Genomic DNA, 17,200 nt, shown 5'->3' with positions numbered 1-17,200 from the left:
GTGGTTCTGCCTCGAACTAGTCGAATCACTGGGGAAGCTGTGTTATGGCTGTTGGCCTCTGTTTTCTGATCTATGAAGTAGAGACCATGATACCAATTTTTCCTCATTCTTGTTAACAGATTCTACTGTATTACTCACTTTGCATCAAGATGGGAAGAACGGTTCTGCCCACGTGTTGCATGGGATCTAGTTGAGGAGTTGTACTGTGGACAGGTATTGTCAACAGCAACACAAGACCCTAGCAACGAAGGCGAGGTCAGAGTAGAACGATCTGAGGGTAGAATTGGGCACTATTTGCCCAAGAGTGAAGCATCGTAACTTAGGCCAGAAAATTGGAATTCATGTCTAGATTCTGCTACTTAGTAGCTGTGTGGCCCTGGACAAATTGTATAACCCCTCTGAACCACATTTTTCAGCTGTGTATAAGGGAGATATATCACCTCCCTCACAGGATCCTGCTGATCGTTCCTTTGTGAAGTGTAAAGGACTACCTGAAAAGCTCTGACCCTGCTTTTATTGGCCGTATAGCCTACTTGGTATAGAAACATTCCAAGCAATAGACTGTGTGCTTCCTAAAATACGGAAAACTCCTCTAAGGCAGAATCTACAATATTTAATTTTTCTGGATTTCGTTTCATCTTCCATATGGTATCTGGTTAGATGACTCAGTTAGCATAATTGTGGATTCGTCCTCAGCTAGTCTCCAAATGAATATTTTCCACATTTCTGCCAAAGTCCCAATTCAAATTGTTTTGTTTGTTTGTTTGCTGAGAGCAGCTGGTTTGTATATAAAGGTGGGGATCAATGGATTCTGGGCAGTTTTCAACACTGGATCTTGAGGGAAACATTAATTTCCAGAATTAGCCACAACAAATGGGTGCTTATTAGATGAGAAGGCTGAAGGTCTGAATCCCTGCAATCTTGCAGGGTTTTCAGAGAGGGGTTTTTGACCATGGATCTAGAGTAACTCTCTCCCAGTCACCCTCTATGACATCATCCTGTTCCTTTCCTTTACAGAATTTGTAACTATTTAAAATGACCTTATTTGTTTACTTGTCTATTTCTCTTACATTCTATTAGAATGTGAGGTTGATGGAATACGACCTTTATTCATTTCCCTATCTCAATAACCTAGAATAATTCCTGACACATGGAGGCGATCAAGAAATATTTTTAATTAATTAATAACTAAGTGAATGCAGCCATTGAACTAGAAACTGAAAACAATTCAATTGTCCAGTTCTTCTTTTATTCCAAGGATGACTTCCTCTAGATGCAAGAGCAGACGCAGTTGAGGATTCCATGTTCATCTGGCTGAGTGGAGTCAACCAGCATGTTAGAGGTATAACATCCGTGAGTCTCACTCATACACAGAGAAATCTGGCCAGAAGAGCAATCCCAATGACTCAAGATAGTCTCCCAATCCTGAAAACGTGAAAAAGATTTAGCCTATGTCCTCATTTGGGATGTGGTCAGTTATAGCAACCTTAATTTGCTGGCTTTCTTTTCAGAAGAGCATATCCCGTCTATAGTGTAATGGGTTCGGAAGGCGAGTTACCTCTGTTTCCTCTTTGAGGACAAACTGCATGAAGCTTGCTACGTTCTCTGCCACTGGGGTTAGAAGGGCCATGAGCTGGGATATGCAGTGATTAAACACTGTCAAGATGAGGGCCCCTGAGGCAAGGATCGCCCGCCTTCACTCTCCCCCAGAGCCTACGGGGCGTGTAAACCTTGAGACCAACCAAGTATTTCCTGAAGATTTGTGCTGTGTTCAGTGCTAAGTTAATTTTCAGCTTGCAGTCACTTATGGTGGTAACTTCCATATTCATGCAAAATTCTTCTTTGACTAGGATTATTCAGGGTAACATTTAAAGACTCTCTCTGAATCCTTACTGTGTGAGAATGGCTGATCTGAATAATTTTGTGCAGAGGTGTTGATTATGGACTGAAGGTTTATATTTTTGTGTTAATTTCAGGTAAGCCCTCTCTGTCATTTATTTGACATTAACGTAACTGGATAATTTTGAAATTCTGGTGGTTGTATTTTTAAATGCACAAAACAAAGTTCCAGTGCAAGTAGGTATTTTTCACCAGCCAAAAGATTTGAGTATGTTGTAAATATTACAAAAACGGCAATATTCTAGTCTAGCTACACTCCTACAGATTTATTTTTTGTGAACCCTAGATCTAAGCTTTGTATGGTGCACTTGCAGTATCCACCTTGTCTATCACCTCAGGCCGTATTCAGTATTTCCTCACTTAAAATCCATAAAGGTTTGGATGATCACATCTCTACACGCAGTGGTCCTTTGGGCATCCCTTTGATTCTTTTGAATTAGGAGATGTTAGAAGTGGAAAAGACCAGTGATACATATAAACCAGCAGTGTCCGAATTCTTTTTTGTGGACCAACTGTGTCCAAGTCAAGACACCTGGGGACCTTTAAAGCCATACAGATCCTAGGACTCCAACCCCCATAAATTCTCCTTCATTAGAAGGATTGGGGTCTGGTCCTGGAATCTATATTTTAAAAAATGTGATGCTCAGTTGAATTTGGAAACAGATGGCCTCTAGTATAACACCCTGATTTTGTAGAAGTAAACTGAGATCCACAAAGGACAGAGGAAACATACATGGACACACAGCTGGAAAATGACCCAGCATGTATATCCTCAGTCTCCTTCATCCTGATTTCATCACCATGCTCTAATTATGATGACAATATAACAATCAATGATAACTCTGCCTACAACCACTACTCAACATCTATGCCTATTGTGTACCTCCTTAGTACTGACCCTGATGCCTCATTTTCTTTCATCCTCCTAAGAACACTTATGAGATATGCCTTATCTGCTTCCTAGGATAACCAGGCCTCACAGTACCTGCTCATATAGCCAAGCTCCTTTAATGGTGTTTCTATGTATTTCCTGATGACACGGTGAATGACTGAGTCAGGACACTGTTAATACTTTCCACTGGGAAACTGACCCTGGAAGGTTACAATGCCCATGATTAGGAATCAGAAGATTACAGACATAAATGGCACAGAAGAAGGCATTTTTAAAAGAGCTAAATCTAATGTTGTTCATAAGTCTTCTACCGTGTTCTGAGGTTGCCAGAATTGATCATTGCTACTTTATTTTAATCAGGAGCTGAAACTTTCTTGGTTACTGTCAAGTGGGAAAATTCTCAGTGCTAAAATAATTTCCAGATCCAATCAAAACAAGCTTCCCCTCAAAAAACTGTCGAAAATCTCAACATGCAATAGATGTGTTATGGACTTATAAAAATGGAGCCTGATACTCCCCAGAGTCCTTTCCTGATGAGGCTTCTGGAGGCACAGGATTCCCTGAGATGGATTTTCCCAGAGGGAATCTGGAGAAAGGTTTCAGGACAGGTTTTCCTTTGTGAGTGTAAGTAAGGAGGTGTGTCTTGTGAGGGGAAAAGGGAACATGCCTATTTGTGTGCCTGTATGTGTGGTGTGCGTGCAACTGAACATTCTCCAGTGTCTTCCCCTTCTCTCAGGAATGCCCTGGCAGAGGTGGGGGAGCGAGCAGGCAGATCCACCCAGGATTTCAGAGCTCTGGGCGTTAGGCTACCTTATCTCAGCTGGGCTGACTTCTCGCCAACATCCTCAGGTAACTCATTCCAGCTTTACTTGATCTCCAATTCTCAAGACAGTTTTTTTTCTTTTAGTTACATTTTTTCTTATTATCAAAGTAATACATTTTTTTAATATAGATTTTATTTTTTAGAGCAGTTTTAGGATCAAAATTGAACAGAAAGTACAAAGAGTTTCCACATACCCCTGGTTCTCCCCTCGCCACAAAGCAGAACGTCCCCCATTATCAATATCTGGCACTAGAAGTACATTTGTTACCATTGATGGGTGAACACTGACATGTCTTGATCACCCAAAGTCCGTAGTTTACATTAGGGTTCACACTTGGTGTTGAATGTAATACATTTTATTGTAAAAATTTTGAAACAGTCAAAAAACATTCAAAAATTAAAGAAAATTAAAAGCACCTATAATCCTACACCCAAATTTAACTACTGGTAACATTTTGGCTATGTACAGTCATGCATCACTTAATGACAGGGATATGCTCTAAGAAACGCATCATTAGGCTATTTCGTTGTCGTGTGAACTTCATAGAGTGCACTTACACAAACCTAGATGGTACAGCTTACTACACACCTAGGCTATATGGTACTAATCTTGTGGAACCACTGTCATATATGCGGTCCATCATTGACCAAAACGTCATTATGTGGCACATAACTATACTCTGCTCATCTGTATGTGTGTGTGCGTGTGTATATATATATTCTTTTTCCTTATCAAAATCATAGTAGGAATACTACTTTTAGCACTCTTTTCAATTAATATTAGATCTTGAATATCTTTTGATATTCTTAAATATGCTAACAAATGATTTTCCAGGAGTGCATAGTTCCACATTGAAAGTTTGATCATGTTATTTCTACCCACAAGTCATCGTAAACATCGATGGCAGGAACCTCCTCTGTGCACTTTTTCCTCCCTTAAGACAAATTCATAGGGCAGGAATTGTGATGTCAAGGGCACCGTACCGTCAGACTTTCTTTACAGCAAGCCAGGCCAGCCTCCAGGAAGGCTCCCCCCGTGCGCACTTCCACCTGCAAAGTATGAAACTGACCCTTTACCCACATACTAACCCAAACTAGATACTTAAATTTAAAAATTCTATTGTAAAAGCAATTTTAAAATAATGCCATCTCAATTATAAATAAAATAATGGAATGAATTATGTCTCTTTTACTATATGTCCCCAAATATCTAGTCATTTAAATGAATCCATTTAATAAGCACCTCTAATACTGTCGTAATTGTTGGGACCATTAAATAGATGAATAAATCATTCTCTACTCTCAAGAATTTCATTCATTAGAGTGGAGATAGATAAGTATATGACTAAGTTACGTGATGTGCTAAATTCTTTGCACATGGTTGGTACCCAATAACTGTTTTTTGACTGGATGCCTAGATGAAGAGGATCAGTGGGCTGTGGGACTGCAAAGGAGAAAGTCGTTAATTTTTCCCAGGGGAGGTAAGAAGAGGCTTCCCAGTAGAGGTGACTTGCCGTCCAATCATTGTCCAGCAGTGTGTAAGCACTGGACACTCTTCTAGGTACTGGAGACATGGTGGTGGTCAAGGTCAACAGAGTCTTTGACCTTATGGAGCTTCCGTGTTAGAGGGGAAAAACAGACAACAAGCAAGGAAACAAAAACAATAGCATGCAGTGTCAGGTGGTAAGAGTGATGTGAAGAAAATAAGGCAGGTGAAGGGGATAGAGAGAGGCTGTGTAAGGGGAGGTGCTCTTCCAATTGACTTAAAAGATAAGGATTTTGTTGGGCTGAGATGAGAAAAGCTTCTGGGAAGGTGTAAGAGCCTGAACAAAGCCACAGGTGAGTGGCGTGGTCCAGGGAGGTGCGGAGGGCACGGCAGGGCTGGGGTGGGAGTGAGGATAGAGGAAGTGGGGCAAGGGTGGGAGATGGAGGTCAGATGGTGAAGGATTTGTAAGGATGCCCTCCTTAGCTGACAGACTGACCAGCAAAATCGGGTCTTATCTTCTCTCCTCTATTTCCTGCTGAACAGTTGGAGGACAAAGAGAAATATGGTTTGATCATTGGCCCAACGCGCCTCCCACAGGGTAGATGTGAGGAAATGTTCACATAGTTATTCGATAGGTTCCGCTGTGGTTTCTCTCCCAGTGGCAGCAATCAGTAGTTCTAAAAGCTCCACCAATCTTTTCCACATTTTGGAGCTTCAGAAAAGTGAGGCAGAGTGAGATTAAGTCACAGGGTTGTTAGATGAAACACAGGGCACCCAATTAAATTTTTCTTTCAGATAAATATGCAATAATTTTTTAGTATAAGTACGTCTCAAATATTGCATGTTTATCTGAAAGTCAGATTTAACCGGGTGTTCTGTGTTTTCACTTGCTAAATCTGGCAACCGTATCAGGGGAGGGTAGAAAGCCAGAACTGGATGTCTGTGTCGTCTTGCATGGGCTCTGAGAGGAACTGAGAGAACGTTAGAGAAGAGCGGTAGTCTTATTTTGGTATTATTTCTCCCAGGACTGATTAAGTTATTTGCTAGATAGTTTCTTTCTTCTGAGAAGCCAAGAAAATGATAGTTAGTGAGTATTCAATGAGAATAACAAGGAACGACTGCACTTAGGGTGATTTCTGTAAGCGAGAGTTGGAAGAGCCGGCCCTCACGCAGGTCTTGTATTGGGAGATGGCAGTGATGGGGGTACAAACTTCACAGACATGCTTCTGTGGAGTTTAGTGTGGTTGGGGGGGATTGGTACTTGGCCTGGGACAGTCCTGATTGACAGCTGTCATCCCAGAGTAATTACGAATAGTGCCACCTTTCACCCTCAAAAGTATCCTGGTTTCAGATAATAAATAATATGATCCTTCCATGAGGTGGCCAGGGAACCCAGAGAGTTTGGCTGCACCTTTGTGGGCTGGGGATGTCCCATGACTTCACTGGGCCTCGCTCATTTCATTTGTGAATGAGAGGGCACTGAGTAAAACTCTAAGTCTCTTCCCAGCTTCCATTCTCTGGAATGTCTGCATGTCTTTGGGCAAAGCTAATAGTAAGAGGCTGGTCTTCACTCTCAATTTGAGAACGATGTGTATTCCATTTCTCCATAGGCTCTGTTCGTGCCAGCACAGTTATACCAGCTTCCAAAAATCCTTGAAGAGTGAAAACTTAAAACTGTTATTTTGTCCTCAGGATAGAAAGACCAAGTGCTAAATAGTGCCTGAAATAAGTACAATTTAGTTAACAAAGAATCACAAGTGACCAGGCATGGCATTGGCTAATTCGAGCCAATTGTGTAAGCAACTTTTTATACTTTAAAAAATATTCACTGCACAAGTAATAACAGAATATGGTGAAATTTCCACTTTCTCACTCCTCTCTCAGATTGACAACATTCCCCTAAACCAGTTGTGAATTCTTCCAGACCTTGTAAATACAGGTCTGTATTTCCATTCATTTACATGCATACATACACAAAGTTTTCAAAACCAAAAATATATATATTTAGTTTTTTAGTACATTGCTATTAATATTTCTCAGCCACTCTTCCCTTTCATTGAATATAGGTCTACCTCATTCTTTTTTTTAAGCCATATGGTATTTCATAGTATGGATGTATTAAAATATATTTAAGTAATCCCCTCTTGTTGGACATTTAGGTTGTTTCCAATTATCTGCTATAATAAATAATGCTGCAATGAGTATCCTAATGTGAATGTGCATATGCATGTATATGTATATTTAGTAGATTTCTAGAAATGGAATCATTCATTTTAATAATTATTGCTAAGTTGTTATTTTAAAAGTTTCTTCTGATTTGCACGTTAAATTAACGGCACTTTCCAAGAACTTGAAGAGAATTTTCGCATGGAGGCAAGGATTCAAAGTGTTGGTTCTTCCTGAAATTTAGCTCTAAGTAGCCTTTTCTTTTTGACAGTGATTCCTTGACCTGCGCAATTGGATCAAACCTAGACCAAATTAAATCTTACTTATGTAGAAACTTGGTCTCCATGACCTTGCGTTTATCTGGGGAGTGATTTATTGGTGCAGGCTGCGGTCCAGCTATGAATGATGCTGATGGGGGAACATACTTATCCCTCCATCTATAGAAGCTGAATTAGGCTTACCAGGATTAACTGCGGCTGAAGGACTTGTTCATCTACTTTAATTATCCTTCCAATGAGAGCTTTTTCCCAGACTGGATTTGGGATCAGGAGAAGAATGGAGGCTGGAGGCAGTGATGGAACAGCTCAGCTAAAGATCTTATAGAAAAGGCGCTCAGAGGGGAAAGCTGTAGCCTAACATAGGTACATAAGATTTAACATTTTCCTTTTTGAAAGGAGAAACCATGTTTTAAAAAAACAGATGTATTTTTGTAAACTTTGAGTAATTTGGCTTGCCAATGAAATTATTTTTCCAAGGAATCACATTCAAAGTCAGAAAGAAAAAAGGAATGGTTTTCCTCGCTCTGAAACAAACCAGGCTGTCCGGTACTGAAACTTGCACCCATAAAGCCAAAGTTAACAAAAGGATGAAAGCTGGGATAATTGAGGGGACTGGAGAGCTGGAGACAAAGGCTGGACAAAACGGCCATTGTGCCATCACTGTGTGCTCTGCTGCCCTCTAGTGGTCACGTGAGGGAGTTGGGCGTAAAAATGTCTCAAGGTCATCCTCATATAGCTAGATTGTAGAAGAAAGAAAGGTGGCATTAGGTAGTCCTTCAAACTGCCCATCTTGTCAACAGACTGCCTAGTGAGGAGGGAACAAACGTTCTGGCATAGAAAGCAGAGAACAGTTAAGTGTATGCTGCAATGGGGCTACTTCATAACAGGAGAAAGGAAACATGAGAAATGACACTCTTTCCACTTAATTTAATGTGACTCATACATATACAACGCTGCCTCTGTGCAAGATTTCCTATCCAGCATTGAAGACACAGGGAGGAATTAAACATGACCTCTGCCCTTGGGGAGATCCAAGTGTGGAGGGCAGGGCGCAGACAATCAGCAAGTCGGACTACGAACAATGTTATAAGAGGCATTTGACAAGACATTTATTCTTGATAGTAATTCTCAAGTTAGAAGGAGATTACTTACTGAGCATTTCCATTTTGTTCCAAAAAGGGAAGCATTTCCTTGTTCTAGACAGAGACACTGGTACAGGATGTGGATAAAGTTTTCTTTCTTCTCTCTCTTTTGTAAAACATTGAATTTAGACTGCTGAGATGGCACAACTATGACAGCTCAAAGTGGCAGTCTTGGTTTGAAGATGAAAGCCATGCCGTGTACACGAGTTCTTTATTCCTTTGCTAAATAAATTCCTCTGTGAACTATAGGGGACAAAAGGCTCTACTGAGGGAAGCAGCCATACTACAAGGCCACAGAGTCAAAGGTGGCCACTTGCCCCCACCCCCATCTATGCAGAGCTGTGCCTCATGCTCCTTAAGGAATCTTTTCTAGAACCCTCCTCATCATCAATCTTTAGGAACTCTGTTTAGAGACATGTAGGCCCTGCTAAATAATCCTCTCTCCCAGTTCCTTTGCTAGCAGCTTTTGAGTTGCATTTGTTAAGAACTAATCCTCCATTCTTTTCACTTACCAAGAAGCCAGAGAGGGCCTGAGGAGGAGGGTGGGATTAGAGGGGCAGGGTTCCACCTTCAGTATCTAGAGCAATGCTAATATAAGATGTGTGGATTTAGGAAGCTACCCTTGTTTTGATCTGAAATTTATTGGAAGACCAAAGACTAAACCTCTCATGGATATTTTGTTTTCACCTGGCTAGTATCCATTCCCCCATCTTCCTAGATCCGCTTTGGATTTTCTATGGGTGACCATTCCTCCTTACTCTCTTTCTTTATGACTTTACAGTGCCAACCGCTCCTGTAGGTAAAACAAGACTGGCCGCTCAGAGTTTAACATCCTCGAGCTACTGTGATAAGTTCAAGAAAGGGCACAAGATCTGAGCTGGACCAAATAGGGCAAATGGGATCCCATCTTGGAATCTGTTGGAGCTATCAGGGGAAAAACATTTTTTTTTCTTTTGTAGTATTCAAGAAGATGGGACATAAGCCTAGAGCTCCTGACGTATTGTCACCAGAAAGGGAGAAGTTAACTAAGAGCTCAGCCACTCTAGAGGAAAGCAGAGAAATTGATGCAAGGGTCCTAATGACATTGTTTGAGCTCCTGGATACAACCATGTTTGAAGTCTCGTATATCCATGAACTTTGCAGTTGTGTGAACCAATCTATTTCTTTTTGGCTCTTACTCAAGTCAATTGTTCGCAGACATTTCTGTGCATCAAATCACCTGAGGAGCTTGTTAAAATGTAGCTTTCTATGCCCCAGCTTCAGGTAGATCTATGGTGGGAAACAAAACCTTGCATTTCAAATAATTTTCTAGGAGATGCTGTGGCTGCTGGTCCAGGGGCCATACTTTGAGAACCATTGGCTTAGGAGCCTTTTTTGGTTTCTGCTGCTGATAACCCAAACTGTCTTGATTGACATCAGAAGATCTTTTCTAAATGGAAAAAGAATCCGATGCGTAGAAGAATTAATAGAATGAGATAAAATGATGTGTTTGGGAACTAGTCAATAAGCACTTGAAAAAGGACATGGCCATCCCTCATGACTGCTTTGGACCGAACCAACATTTTGTAAGGTGGTTTTCCACTGTCCATATGGCTAAAGGCAAGGCCGTTCGAGTTTATGACAAATGAGCAAAAACAGCAGGACTAATACATGTTTTGTCGAAGACTTAAAACCCGTGCATTGAGAAAATGCACATTTTTCGCTCTGATCCAGTCTGTCAACAAAATGCTTTTCATGAGAAACATCAAAGCCATTTCATATGCAAGTTTCATTTTTTTGAATCCCTTAATCTACACTGTTGACAAAAATTTCTGTCAAGTGCCTCAAACCATTGTATTAACAAATTTTGTTTTGTCAGTCATGATTTAGCCCCCTTGCAAAGACGGTTTGTAATATTCTGCTCCATCCTGCAGGAGGAATACTTAACTGTTAATGCCTCAATCTTAATATTGAAAGCAACTGAAGAGAGAAAGTAAAAGTGGTGTCGAGTCTGCTCATTTAGCACATCTGTTGGATGTCCACGTGCATTTGAAATAAATCCAGTTCATCTGAAGTTTTCCCTGGGTAATGCAAGCCACAGTGAGGGTCGGGATATTGCAGTTGGTGAACTTACACAGTACTGTTCATGTTTTCCAGTTTAGTTTCTTATCTGCTAATCACAGGCTTTCTGTTCTTACCTATGCGACTTCTCCCTGTGGCTACGCCTGGTGGCTTTTGTGAGAGCATCACCATTCACGATTTTCCCTAATTGCAAATGCAGGAGGATGCCGTGTACCTTCCAGTGTCTTCAGATTCCAGTGTGTCTTCAGTTCAATTATCATGCCATTAAAATAAGGGATGGTCACTGCTGTTTTCTAGAGATGCTGTAAGAGCATTTGGCTATTTCTGCTCAAAAAGAAGCAATGGTGGATAAGCTTAAGCTTGAATTGTCTGTTTTCTGCATAGCTTATCCCTGAATTATTGGTGATGGCAAGATGAGAAGGCTGGATTTCCTGATAGTCTCTGACATGTTAAATTGCTAAGTCTTCTTAGGAACTTCAAAACAAGACAGTCATAAATTGATGTCACCAATTCTAATTATGGTGGATACCCCTGCGGAGAATTTGCAGATGCCAATGTATCTTGTAGGGAATTGGACATCTTGTACTGTAGACAAGAATGAAGGATGTGCTGGGTTAAATATTGAGCAATCTGAATGTGAGTCCTGACTCTACCTCATAATAGCTATTTGACCTTGAGCAAGTCACTGGACGTCTCTGGGCTTGAATATCGCCTCACCTGCACAATGGGGCTGATGTAACTACTTGCCTTGCAGACCTTCTGAGCTCCTGGGAAGATCAAAGGAGGTGAATTTATAAGTCCAAACTTAGGGTGATTGTACAGTGCTAGGTAAATATAAGCTCGCATTGGAAGCTGTTTCAGACATGCTTCTTTCATTTTAGCTAGCTTCGAGGAGGCAATACATTCCTCTCTGTGGTATAAACTAGTGGCAGAGTGGTGATGTAATTTGATGACTTGCCTCGAATCTCTCCTGTTTTGACCGTCCATATAGTCTTAAAACCCACTTTCAGGTGGTGTCTAGAGTGTGGCATGCAAAGGAGAAGGGACTACATATAAAGTGTGTTGGCAAAGGTTGATGTGCGTGTGTTTACCATGCTGCTTTCTCGTATGGGCACGACTGGAAACAGGGATGTATGGATCTGACGTAGGAGCAGTTGAGACCTGGAGCCCAGAAGCTTCCCTTGAAGAGAAGGTGGCAGATGGCACCAGGAAGGTGGACTAGAAGACTCCCCTGGGTATCTCGGGCAGGAAGGAGGCCCTGTCTCTTCCACAATTTTCTTTCATCTAGTCCATTACAACGAAAGAATAATCTTATATCTGAGACCCTTTGAACTCCAAACTATGCCTAGAAACAGTGGTCACTGTAAAAGCACCATGGTGGCTATGACTTTTGCCAGCAGGACCCCTGTGTCCAGCATTGTGGCAAGTCCACTGAGTTCGGCATATTCTCTTAGAATCCTTCTTGACTCTTTTAAGAATCCTTCAAACTTCTCTCCTCCAGGCAAAACTATCTTACTTCCTGCTCACTCTTCCCAAAACATTCGTCAACTCCATGGCCACCAAAATCCATGCTTCCTCACATGACAAACGATATGCAGCTAATAATAGACTTCCCGGAGCTCTGAGCTCTAGATTTGCTGTCTACAGCAGAGGGAATCGAGATTGAGTGCACAGTTGGGGAAAAACAAATCAATTATAATAAGTGGCAAACAAACAACTCCTCGTTTCTCTCAGAAGCCCAAGCTAGTGGGGTGAGTTATACAGGCAAGGGCTTTCTGGACTGGTGGTTTCTGGAGTATCATCCTTAGGGTGCACGTGCACAGACATCAGGAGGAAGGGGCCGTGGGCAGACCAGGGGTAGAGAGAAGAGCAGATTCTGTACATTCTATGGACATAATTGGTTCTTTCCCAGGAAACATTTACACTAACCTTTGACTTCCAGAAGCAGAGACAGGCCCACAGCATAAACTACTCTATTGGGTAGTATGACAATCAGGACTTTTTGATTGCTACTGTTGGATAATGTAATCCACACTGGCTTATTGGACAAAAAAGAAATGAATGAGACCCTCTTGGCTTATATACCTTAACTTTCTAAAGGTTAATCTTACTTTGGGTGCAGGTGGATACAAGAGCTCAAGCCACCACAGATGTGATTTCTTAGTCTCCATTTCTTGGCTGGCTCAGCTTTCTCTGTGGAGAACTCATCCTCAGAAGGATTTCTTCTCATGGATGCAGGATGCCTGCTAACTTCAAATCTGGCAGAAAAGAATGAGAGAGATTTACTCCTAGTGCTCCCTGAGAGTCAGCCTGCTTGGGGAGGCCGGGGTCGCAGGCTCACCCCTGAAGCAGTGACTATGTGAAGAAGACTCAGGCCTTCCATTGGGTTAGGCCTGGGTTGTATATATGACCCCTACAGACCTAGGAGAACTGAGGAGGGACAGAATGGGGCTTCAGCTGAAAATCGGAATTGCTAGTGGGAAAGCAGAGTCTGCTAGTCATGGCTCAGTGGCAGAACATAGAAATTGCTGACTTAAGCAGAAAGCAACTTGCAGGATATTCAGTATTTAGAAAATGGTTGGAAGAGCTAGGATTGGTTCCAGGAAAAACTTCCAGAAGAGCTATACAGAATTGGCCCGCATAGGGAATGGCCCCTGTTATACTCAGGAGGTGGAGAATTGAGAAGCTGCCCTACCACATCCTGGCTCCTGGGTGCACCACCTTCATGCGATCCAGGGATCAGGAAGCTGCCATCAGAACCATTGGCTCTAGAGCCGTGCCACTTCTGGATCCACACCAGCAAGATGGTGCCCTGCATCCTGCCTCTTAACACCCACAAAGCCAGAGTCCCTTCCCTGGACTTCTGTTAACCCTGCTGTAGAAAAATCAAATATTGTTATGGCAACCCTTGCCAGAGAAGCATGGTCTCTGCCTCACTGCCACCTTCTAAAGCTTGTGCATCTGAGAGCCCAAACTGAAATGACATCGTGAACCTTGGGGAGTCTGAGAAGTAGAGTATTTAGCTTTACAGCTTCTGCAGCCACCAAAGAGAGGATAGACTGGAAGGTGAGTGGCTATTTCCATCCATACATGAGGGCCAGTTAGGAATGTCTGCTACGGTGATGATTTGAACTGTACACAGGCCCATGTGTACAAACAGTACACATGGGTGGTCTCAATGCTGAAAGTTTCCTCGGATGCACCATCTTCCTGAGTCAAAGCTGCAGAGACCCATGGAGTGACACGCTGCATCAGACAGAGTCACTCATGAACTACCATGGATACTCAACAAGAGGTCTAATGTGCACACCTAGTTGGGAGAAGAAACCCAGGGATGTAAGCATGGGGGGAGCATCAAGTTCGCATAATGCCTGGCCAGGGGGACGGTGGCAAACCTCTGAGTATAGAGCCAGCTAAAGAGGAAGGAGCACTTCCGACGTCTGTCTTGACTGCACCCAGGGCTGTTCCTGGCTCTGGTGAACCAAACCCGAGGCTGTTGCTGTGTGTATTTAGAGTTAGTGACCCCTCATTTGGACAACACCTGCTGACAGTGTTATAATAGCCAGTGTTTCTTCTATACATACTACGGGCCAGACACCATTCTATGGCCATCACAGGTATAATCCCATTTAAGCCAAATGGCAACCCTATGTGACAGGGTATTCATTCTTTCAACAAATACTTGTTGAATGCCCACTCTGTAGCAGACAGACCCATAGGTACCGGGGATACAGCTGCAAATGAAGCAGGCAGGACCCCTGCCCTTATATGTCTTCCACCATGATGAAAACTATTGTTCTCCCCATTTGCCAAGGGGAGAAACTGGAGGCGCAGAAGAGTTGAGTCACTCACCCAAAGTCATTCGGCGAGTGACTGGCATGACTTGTGCTTGAACCCTGGCAGACTTCCTGCCACACTTCCACTTCCTCATGGCTGCCTTGAGAGAAGATGCCAGAGGAAGGCCTTATCTCCACTTCACCGATGGGTAAACTGAGGCTCAGAGGCCTTGAGTTGATGTGGCCAAGCTCACAGTAATAGCAAGGAGAAAAGCTGGAGCTCTGCCACGTGTGTTCAGAGCCACAGTTAAGTCTTTTCGTGGTGACATTGTGCCTCCAAGACTTAGCACGTTCTTACTTCTGTCCCTCTCTGCAGTGCACCTAGTGATGAGGAGGAGGAGGTCAGTAAGGCCTGGCATTCGAGGACTAGCTATGTGCCAGGCTCTGAGCTGATATCTGTACATGATTTTCTCATTTAATCTTCACTAATCTGTGAACTATCTATGGTTATTATTCCTATTTCACAGGTGAGAAAATGACTCAAAGAGTAATTTTCCAAGGTCACAGAGCTGGGAAAGGGGGAGCCAAGGTTTAAGCCAGGCTTCCTGATCCAAAGGTGCGTGATGTTCCACTTGACTGCAGAGAAGCTCTGTCTTCTCCTTGTACTTGAAGGGAGAGCTTTGGGGATCGGCAAATCAAACACTTTTCTTAATGCAAGAAGCATCTCATCTTTCACCTGTGTTGTCACAAAATAGGTGCAGAATCATGGTGAAGAATAACCATTTTGCCAAAGCTACTTTGGATAAGTGTCCATTCCAGCACATGAGGCAAGATCAGACGCTGCTAAAAAATATATATTAATAATAAATAAATCATATGCCTGCTTTCCTTTGGCACCCACCCCCCCTCCCACTTGCTCTTCTGGTTGGACCCGACTCAGGCTTGTTTCATGTCACTGCTTATTTGCAGTCCTATTTCCAAAGGATATATTTTTATTGGAGCAATAATTTCCATCATAAGTTAAATGATTTGGCACTTTGCCATTTGCATTAAAGGGAAAAAGCCCTCTGTTACTTAAATTTAACAGTTTCATGTCAGTCTCAGGAGCTTTTCCAGTGGGAGAACCTCTGGAGGCCAGCCCCTCACCCTTAGAATAGTAGAAATATGTAATGTTAAGAGGATTTCTCAATCTGGGCACTGTTGACATTTTGGGCCAGATGATGTTTTGTTATGGGGGCTTTTCTGTGCATTGTAGGATGTGTAGCAGCATCCTTGGCCTCTGCCCACTAAATGCTAGTACTGTTACCCACCCCGCCCCAGTTGTGACAATCAAAATATCTAGAGATATTGCCAAATATCCCTGAGGAGACGCTGGAGCAGGCAGGCAGAATCGCCCTTGCTTGAGTCTAGGAGTCAGAACGACTTGTATTCTGAGCACAATTTGGGCTGCACGAACTTGGGGAGGTACTGACTTCTTTGAGACTCAACCATACAATGGAAATGACAATGGTGCCCACCTTATACAATTGTTGGCAGGATTAGCTGAGATTGTGTGAGAAATGTGTGGTGGTGGGGATTGCTATGCGTTCCTTGAAAACTTGTTCATCGTTTTCCTGGACACAAAGCCAGTCTACATTTCGCAGCCTCCCCTGCCGTTAGGTGTGGCCTGATGACTGGGTTTCAGCTAGTACAATATGAGTGAAAGTCGTGTGAGCCTGGCCCATGAAAGCCTCCAGGAGGCAGACCTCCGCGATCTTGCCCTGCCTGCCAGCTCTCTGTAAGGTCTCTGAGGCTCGAGGGAATGGGGGTCCACAGGATGGAAGCAACCTGGGTCTCTGGCTGCCTGGAGCATAACCACTCTCTCTCCCCTGCCACTGCTGACTGCACTTTCTGTGAGCGAAAAATAAGCTTTTATTATGTTAAGCCTCTGAAATGTGAGAGTTTATCTGTTACAGCAGCTAGCATGACACTACTGCATGTGCATGACAATACATTTGGCACATAGTAAGCGTCAATAGATAATACTATTATTATTAACAATTGGTGACTCCTATCTTGGTTTTCTTAACCTGACAGGCAACTGGAGATCAGCTAGGGGAGGTAATGGGAGCTGAGCTGATTGACACATATCACAATGTGTTTCTCTCTAAGTCATGAAATTTGATGGGTGAATCAGCACCAGCTTATGTCAGACATTCAAGAGCGATCTTGGGAGCCCCAGACAGCATCTCAAAAGCTAGCCTCCTTGGATCTCCCAGAGCATGGATCTTTCCCACTTGTAGAATCTGTGATGTTCTTCCTCTAGGGCAAGCCAGATCTATGCTTAGATCCCAGTAAAGAGCATGGTTTAAGGGGAAGGCCATTTGGGTCCCCAACTTCCTTTTTTGTCAATGCTAGAAGTTTATGTTTCTGTGGGGAACTATAAATAACGTACATTGAATAAAGGCAATGCTTAACTCACTAGGGATTCAGATATTTAATTCAATATGGTAAAATGACAATGAGGACCCTGAAGCCCACAGAGGGCATCTGGTGGCTATATTCTTCTTTGTCCTCTGCTGTACTCCTTTGCCTTCCCTGATATTAAGATGCTTACAACATTGGACTTTGGAAAGATTGCAAATGCTTCACAAACTTTCTTTCTACAAATGCTTTGTGCACACAAGCTACGCTAGGC

The sequence above is a fragment of the Equus asinus genome, chromosome 28 (assembly GCF_041296235.1).
Source record: "Equus asinus isolate D_3611 breed Donkey chromosome 28, EquAss-T2T_v2, whole genome shotgun sequence".
Lineage (NCBI taxonomy): Eukaryota > Metazoa > Chordata > Mammalia > Perissodactyla > Equidae > Equus > Equus asinus.
This window is presented reverse-complemented; position numbering follows the sequence as displayed.